Consider the following 8,954-nt stretch of genomic DNA (forward strand, 5'->3'; position numbering starts at 1 on the left):
CTCCCAAATTCTGATTACTCGGTCTGTACCATTTTTCCTTTATCCTGTATACTATAACATTCTGAATAATAAATTCAATCGCTGGTAGTATGGTTTGGAATCTGAACTTTTTGTTCACTCTTTTGGCTGCCCGCCCAATTTTTTCTTCGTACCTTAGCCGCAGAGGTTGGCTCGACCGATGCTCTCCTCTGCTTCTCATGTTTTCAGAGTGCCCAGACTGATGAGGAGCCGTAGGTGGTATGGCATGTACATATGGGGACCTCATCGTTAAAGATCGTGATAGAGATTTAAGAGGGGTCGGCATCAAGGTACATGTATACAGCCGGTGGACCTATGGTAGAGGAGCATGACAGGTATGATAAGGAAGTAGCATTTGCAATGAACGCAAGAAAAATTGCTTTACTACAGAATTATCTCTCTCTCTCCCTCTCATTTTTATTTTTCTGTTCAATCTTCCATTATTTGATTATGTGATAGCTGTTATTGATGCAAATCTTAGATCTAAATTGAATTGATATTTTGAGATAAAAAATAAACTTAGATCGCTTAAATTGAATTGATATATTTTTAGATATCGTGTTGGTGTCGCTCCATTTTCTTCTCTTAGGATTATTGCAAATAGAATTGTTCCTTTCTGAATTTAGGCCCAACAGAGCCTATGAGCACAGGGCTTTCTACCTGTTACCACTTTCATCGCCACTCCCACTCCCCAATTCAGCCAACTAAAATGCTCCACCATACATTAACCATGCATTTTACCCTTTCAATTTCTTTTGAACTTTCGAAAAAAAATCAAAGGTTCAAATAAACATATATTTGTATGTTCCTTTAGGTTTTACTATTTCTGATGCCATATATCTTCCTCCTATATAGTGCTATGAATTCCCGCCGTAACGCGCGGGGAATCATCTAGTTACCAATAATTTTGAGCAGTGACTGTGTATAGTGTATCTTTCTCCAAACTTTTACCCAAATATGTTATATATTTTACAATGTGGATCAAAATTATATGTATTATTCTGTAACCAGGAAGATGTTTATCTTTCCATATAGATTTAACTAATACATATTTTCTCCGATGCATAGTAGCCGGCATAAAATCCACGGATAAGTGTATGTTACAACTATGATAGGAAGGTTTCATTCAGACTAATGATTGCGGTCTACGCAAAGTAGATGGGAAAATAGACGCACTCGATCCAACAATTAATATCATAATACACATGATTATTGTTATTTATCGTTGTTTGCATAACTTAGCATGTTAAAGAATATTGTTTAAAATTATGTATCCTTCTAACAGCTAGGCCGTGCAGGAGCACAGGTGAATGACTAGTACACATAACCAGCTTAGATGAGATGCAGACATGAACTGCACACATCGAGGAATCCAAGCAATAGATTACAAGGAGAAGAAGGGTAATTAAGGCAAATAAGGCTACAAGGAGAGGGCCCGAGCATGAAGGACATGATCAACACAGCCAGAATACATCAGCTAAACAGCTTCAGGCTGATGTTCTTGAGATTTGGATGCTCTGCATACTGGTCCTCTAACTGCATCTTCATCTTATTGATGCCTTCACCATCCATCTGAATTTCCTTGAGGTTCGTGAGAAGTTGTAGCCCCTTCATATCGAGGTATTCATCAGTCTGTAGCAGCTCGAGCTTAGGCATTGCATCCTTTTCAAACCTCAAATGGTTGAGCTTGTACGTGACCCAAAGCTCGAGCACCACGAGGCTCGGGAATGATGAACCTACGAAATGCAGAACATCCATGACAATTGCATAATACCTTAGTCGTAAAACTGTAAGGTTTGGTAGATCCCCGAGGGTTTGTATGTCATCAGCTTTGTTCAATCTGCTGCGCTTTAGGTCCAATTTTGAAAGACTCTGTAGGTGATGCATCCAATGTGGTACTCTGCCTAGGGGGAAAACAACTTGAGGCTCTCCAGGTGTTTTGGTGGCAACAAATCCCCTCCCAAACAACCATCTATGGATTCCGCTTCCCTGTCATATCCACGCACTGTCAAAGAACGAAGTTGGTTGTGAGCAGCAATGGCAGACCAGAACTTCTTCATGTTTTCCTTGTTGATAAACGTGAAACACACATCTAGCTTACACAGCTGGGTAAGTGAACTGAGGTCCTTCATGACCTTTTCATGCCCCCTTGTAACATTGACAATACACAGTGTTCGCAGGGACGTCAATTTTCCGGTCCCTCTTGGAGCTTTAACACCTTGTGTACCTATATTTTGTAAATGCACCCAGAGAGAGCGGTGCACGTTGAACATATCATGCATGTTCAAGCCAAGTTCTGCACGATCTGCACTCCAAAATTATTTGACTAGAGATAGCAAAAAAATGGCCTGCTGGAACACCAAGAGTTTGCATCCCACGGACCTCTCCAGTAACCGAGAATCAAACATTTCACGTTCGTTCGCTGCGGGAATATAACGACAAGTTGTACGGATGTGTTGTAGCTTGTGAAGCTTGGTGATGGTTGTTGGCAGTTCTAATATATTCGTGCCTTTGATATCCAATGTTTGGAGGTGGCTCAAATCCCCAATAGAATTTGGAAGGTACCAAATATAAGTACCATTCCGAATAGAGAGGTATCTGAGGTGATAGAACTGCCCAATTCCATTAAGATGGTTATTTCTGAACCGTAATGTGTCATCCAAATCAAGCACTCGGAGGAACCTCATCTTCTTAGAGATGAAATATGGTTTCCACTCTCCATACACGGTCAGTGATCTCACATGCGACAAGTCCAGCATATTATCAAACACATCTTCATCTCTTTTCCAATTGCTGCTAATGACAAGATGTCGTATTGGACCCTCTGTACTGCTCAAACAACATCCTTCCTCAAGTGTGAAAACAAGGTTCTCCTCCCTAGCCTTCGACATGCATATTTCACGAATGATATCATGAAGCAGACAAGAATAAACTTTTCCACTATGATGGTTTACACCTTCTCCCGGCAGAATCATACTCCTCTCTAAAAGCTCATCAAAGTATGTGTCACCAACTTCTTCAGCTGTCATGCCATGCATCTCCTTGCAATAGCCCTCTTCGATCCATCGCCTCACCAAGCGTCTGCGCTTTATTATGTAGTCTTCAGGGAATATGGACATGTATAAGAAACATGACTTGAGGTGGTAGGGTAAGCCATCATAGCTCCTCATCAGGACTTTCTTTATAGTCCTAAGCTCTGGGTTGATCTCCAACTCAGCACTAATGCGGCCATGCATCTTCCTCCATTCAACAGCAGTTTTAGGTTTAGTGGCCAGGAATCCCCCTATAGTTGATATTGCAAGGGTAAGTCCATGACACTTCTTTAAGATAAGTTTTGCTTGTTCCTCCATATCAAGGGCCAAATTAACCTTTCCTGCCTTGTCCTTAAACACCCACATAGATATAATTTAATATTGTTAAATATTTGGATTAAAGAATAACTGATATTACAGTTTCAGAAAGGAAACTGTGCTATTATGTGCTTTTCTTTCAGCGCTAGCTGTTGTAGACAGCCTATGGACTGGTCTTATTTATCGATACATTTAAATGCAGATAAAAGCATGTGTGTATTGAGAGCGGCGTTTCGGTGCCCGGGTGCATCTGCACCCGGTCGAAAAAAATTTCGTAAAAAATTCAAAAAATTCCAAAAAAAATTTGGGTGGTAGACAATTTGATGCATGAGGTACGCTCCAATTTTCAAAACATTTGGACTTCTGTGCAGCTCTCAGCAAAAAAGACAAATCAGACCAGAACAGTATATGAACAGTACATATTTTTACAGACCTCCGATTTGTCTTTTTTGCTGAGAGCTGCACAGAAGCCCAAATGTTTTGAAAACTGGAGCGTACCTCATGCGTCAAATTGTCCATCACCAGAATTTTGTTTGGAATTTTTTGAATTTTTCTAGTATTTATTTTGATTTATTTCGTGAGCGCAGGTGCAGATGAGCTCGGGCTCAGATTCGAATTTTCCGTGTGTATTTTCTTATTGATTAAAATATAAGCAAAGTTATGGACGGTAAGTCTACTGTCTCAATGCAAAAGACAAAAGAATGATCACACACCTTAAAAAACTCCTAATAATATTGTCTGACGGCAATCTCATGCAAAAGAATAATGTAAAAAGGCTCATGCAGACGGAAAGAAAAGACATCAGACTGAGTAATTGTACTTTCTTTTTGAAGAGATCAAGTGCAGCAGCATCTTTCAGACCTTCAAGATGATACATGTTGGTGTCTTTTCCTGAACAATCACTAATGGAATTTTCACGTTCGCCGAGTGTCATGCTCTTCGCCGAGTGCTAAAACACGGACACTCGGCAAAGTTTTCTTTGCCGAGTGTCACTCTCGGCAAACCCAGCTTCACGCCAAACTGCCTTCTTTGCCGTCACTGCCTCACGGCAAAGAGGCACCGCACGGCAAACCCTGCAGACGCCGAGAGCCGCTCACGGCAAAGAGGAGCCACGTGGCATGCCCGTGCGCAACAGACGGCTCCGTCAGTTACTACGTACATTACTGAGAGCCGCCATACAACACTCGGCAAAGTATATGCTACATCCTATTTTCTTTTTTTTGTGTTATTTCTAACTAACATGTGGTCCCACTGATCACATTTATCAGTAAAAGTTTCAAATAACTTGCTAAATGTTTTTGAAAAAAATGACGACATCTTTGCCGAGAGCAGCTCTCGGCAATTCACCTGACCAGTAGGACAGCGTGGCCCACATGGCAGCTGACAGTTTACATATCTTTGCCGAGAGCTTGTCTTGGCAATGCTCGCCTCCGTTTCCGAGAGTTGCTATCGGAAAAGGTGTGGCACAACAGTAGTGTCTCCCAGACGACCAGGTTTCCGAGAGGTGCTCTCGCTAGTATATCGTTTTCCGAGTGTTGCTCTCGAAATTTTTTCCCATCCATTCTGTTGTTAAGCCATTTCTTTTCTTATCCCTGCAGATAAAAACAACTGCAATGCAATTTGGAGTAGTCCACACATATATAGGCATAATTTGATCATATATAGGCATAATTTGATCTAGTCCATATATATATATGCATAATTAGGGATAGTCCACATATTTTCAGACACAAGTCGAATGTGTTATCCTAGTAGACGTCACACACAAGTCGCAAATTCATACATATTGTCACTACTTGCAAAACACGTGCATGTCACAATAGAAGTACACTTGTTCATATATAGATCATCTTGAGGAGGAGAATCCATGGGGTTAACATTTCGGAGGAGGAGGAGGGGCATCACTTGCACTGCTTCGAGATTGCATAAGAACCTATAAGAGTAAAGTCACGTGAGGGTGGTTGGTCCCTATGTAATGAATCTTCTACTCTAGTTTAGATAATGTTCTACCTGTAGTTGATCCTCAAGCAGCTTCAACCTATTGTTAGTGTCTGCCCATTCCTTTTCTCTAGACTCCTGCTCAGCCTTCTGCCTTTGCTCCTCTTCAACAGCCCGCTGCGCCATTAAATCCTGTAACATGGCATTAGGCTCATATAGGTTGGAACAGTGCTATTTCGAGGCATGGACATAAATGAAAGGTTAGGATGCTAACCTTGAGACGCGCTATCTCACGTGATGCGGCGGTTGGGCGACTCCGTATGGACGGAGTTGAGCTGGTGCTCGACGCGCGTATCTCATGCAGCTTGCGATGCAAGGAGGTGGCCATCGCCCCATTGCAAAGGAGGTGGCGGCCATGTCCCTTCCCCTGGCCAACAATGATGAGAAGCTCAGGATCAAGGGCTTGGACGTAGGTTCGGCTTCCTGCCCGTGCACCTCCTGGAATACCTCTTTGAAGGTCCCCCACTTCTCCCACGCCGACTCGCTGCAGAACTCGGCGCCATCCTTCCCCTTGTGGCCTTCTTTCAAGGCTTCCAGGATGTGGACCGGGCGACCAACCTTCGCCTCCTGCAAAATTAACCATCAAGTATAATGAACCAAGATGCACCGTGCGAAAAAGTTAACATCTTAATCCACATACCATGTGTTGCTTGAGAGCGGTTAGGTTCCCGCTCCCCTGGACATGAGCCGGGCCTGTCATTTTGGCTCGATCGTTTCCCTTCTCCACATGATGCGCCTGCCATGCTGGGTCACACCACATGTCAACAAGGGCCTCCCAACAATCGTACTTCATCTAGGGTTCCTTCACCTAGTCAGACAAAATCGAATAGGAACAAGAGGGATGAATCAAAGTACTAGCAACCGAAGTAGTCACTTACCACTGACATGTATTCTTCTCGCGACTAGTTGGTCTGGCAAGCAGTCTTCCTTGTCATCTTCTCTCCCTTGTCATCGAGCGGCCGACACTGCATCACGGCTTTGTACCGTAGTGTGTGTTTGGTGTCAGAGAGTATCTTTCGGGCAGATTTCACGATGCCTTTGCTCGCCTTCTGCTGCTCACCATCCACGCAAGAAAATGTTTCCTACAAGAAAGCATATGGCATCTTCTCACCATCCACGCAAGCAAGGATTTGGATATGGAAAAATGCAGTGGTCGGAGCGAAGATACTTACAAAAAAGCATTGATGACCCGGGTGGCCATGGTGACATTGTGCTCGTCCTTGTTGTGTAGGTAATGCTCCCAGGTTAAACCTGGCGACGACGGATCGTCATCATCCGGCTTGGACAATCCAGGGAAGTGCTTCCTCAAGAGGGAGCCAATGACGTGGTTCGGTGGGCGTGCCTCCTTAGGTTGTGTCGGGATAAATGTCCACTGACTGCATGATATAAAAGACAAACATATGTGAGGGTTAAAGTTGTGGCATCCAAAATATGATGCAAATGAAATGCTTGCTTACCCCTCTCCTGTCGGGCAAATGACAGGACGGTTGCTGGCAGCAGTTGGTTCCGGGACCTTCCCTGGACCACGCCCAAATTTCTTCCTCTTGGAAGTGTTGCTCGAGGTAGACCCCGAGCCGTCCGAGGTCTCCATGTCGCCCGACTCGGTAGCGAGTAGATCTGGTTCATCTAAGTCCACTCCGACATCGCCATCCGATGATGACTCATCCTCGGGAGTGGCCTGATGGGAGGCGGACAACTTGGTCCTACCACTCGGGACTCTCCGTTACTTACTAGTGCTCACATTAGAATCTGAAAAACAATATATATATATATATATATATATATATATATATATATATATATATATATATATATATGGTGAATATTAACCATAACACTTCAATAGGCATAGTGTTTGTTCTTCAAATTTTGAACCATACTACTCTAGGCATTGGGTACAAGATTGGCATATACTTACATGTACATTACTCCAAACTTCCAAAGCAAAATATCCTATAAGATATTGTTTTTTTTAGATCAACAAGAAGGAGCTCCCCGACTCCATTACTTAGAAAGAAACCCGCAATCAGGTCTGATACATTTGTGCATAGTACAAGGATGATCGAAGAAAGGAGACTAGCAGCTAACAGTTAAAGCTAAAAACTACTAAAACCACAGAATGACAGCAAAAGCACACTTAGGCTGACCACCATAAGACAAGTGCAGTACACCGAGATGAATGGCAACTAAACATGACCATCTTCCTCTACTACTTTTAATCACGCTAGGAGAGCTCTAGATCCCAGGTCTTCCAGAACAGAGACAGGGCTCTGCCCCACAGCGGTCTAAGATATTGGTTTTGAGAATTTGAGATCCCTAAAATGAAGTTTGCCGGTTTTCTAATAACCTGAGGGCATCTCCAGCTGTCGCGCTACCGGAGGAGCTCTGCTGCGGCGACCGTCCTTGGGCCACATCGAAGAACCGCCGCGCCGGCCGCCGGCCATGAAGCTTGGGGGCTGTGGCGGCAGTTGGGGGCGGTGGAGGAGGGGGTGGTGGTGGCCATAGTTGGAAGGGGTGATGGAGGGGTGGCGGTGGCAGTTGGTGGCGGTTGAGGGCGGCAGTTGGTGGCGGTGGCGATTTCGGCATCGGCAGCGGCGGTGGCGCAGGGAAGAGAGAAGGAGAAGAATGAAGATAGAAAGAAAGTGGAACGGTTAAGATCTAGGTTAGATGCTTTACCGAGAGGGTCTCTCGGAAAAAGTGGCCATTACCGAGAGCCGATAATCGACCCTCGGTAACCACAGCTCTAATTTTTTTCCTTCTCTTTGTGTTTTTGTTTGGACTATCTTTTTTGTATCTCATATTTCATATGTTTTTATGATCAAAGTTTGAAAATTCCAAGACTTTTGATGAATTTTTTCGATAAAAGACTTTTGATGCACTCATATATATGCTTTTTTGGTTAGATTTGTTCAAAACTCAACTTTAAAGAGTGTAAAGTAAAAAACATGAGAAGAAGCAGTTGTTGACCGTGGCCCACCCCATCTCTTGGTGCCGGTCAACTTCCTAGACCGGCACCGAGAGAGAACTTTAAAGAGTGTAAAGTAAAAAACATGAGAGGAAGCAGTTGTTGACCGTGGCCTACCCCCTCTCTCGGTGCCGATCAACTTCCTAGAACGACAGCGAGAGAGAACTTTAAAGAGTGTAAAGGAAAAAACATGAGAAGAAGCAGTTGTTGACCGTGGCCTACCCCCTCTCTCGGTGCCGGTCAACTTTCTAGACCGGCACCGAGAGAGAACTTTAAAGAGTGTAAAGTAATAAACGTGAGAAGAAGCAGTTGTTGACCATGGCCTACCCCCTCTCTCGGTGCCGGTGAACTTCCTAGACCGCAGGGGCCACCGGATAGCCCATACATATACATGTGATGGCCTCCTTTGAGAGCACAAGAAGTTTTGAGGCCAACGGAGCAACAGGACCTGCACTTCCTGCACAAATCGTACACATTCCGCCTCGATACCCATAGACTATCTCAAAGAATGGGCCTAGACTTGGTCTGTCATCTCGCGATGACATGCCCTAACACGGAGAAGCAGTTATTCACAATGGACTACACCCTCTCGGTGCCGATCAACGCCCTAGACCGCCGGGGCC

The 8,954-nt window shown here is 44.1% G+C and overlaps 1 pseudogene; it reads right to left on the reverse strand.

Moving 5' to 3' along the window:
• Nucleotides 1-1,421: 1,421 nt before the first annotated feature.
• LOC123084452 (disease resistance protein Pik-2-like) lies at nt 1,422-6,957 on the reverse strand (annotated as a pseudogene).
• Between the last annotated feature and the right edge of the window lie 1,997 nt (nt 6,958-8,954).

Source organism: Triticum aestivum, chromosome 4A (assembly GCF_018294505.1).
Source record: "Triticum aestivum cultivar Chinese Spring chromosome 4A, IWGSC CS RefSeq v2.1, whole genome shotgun sequence".
Lineage (NCBI taxonomy): Eukaryota > Viridiplantae > Streptophyta > Magnoliopsida > Poales > Poaceae > Triticum > Triticum aestivum.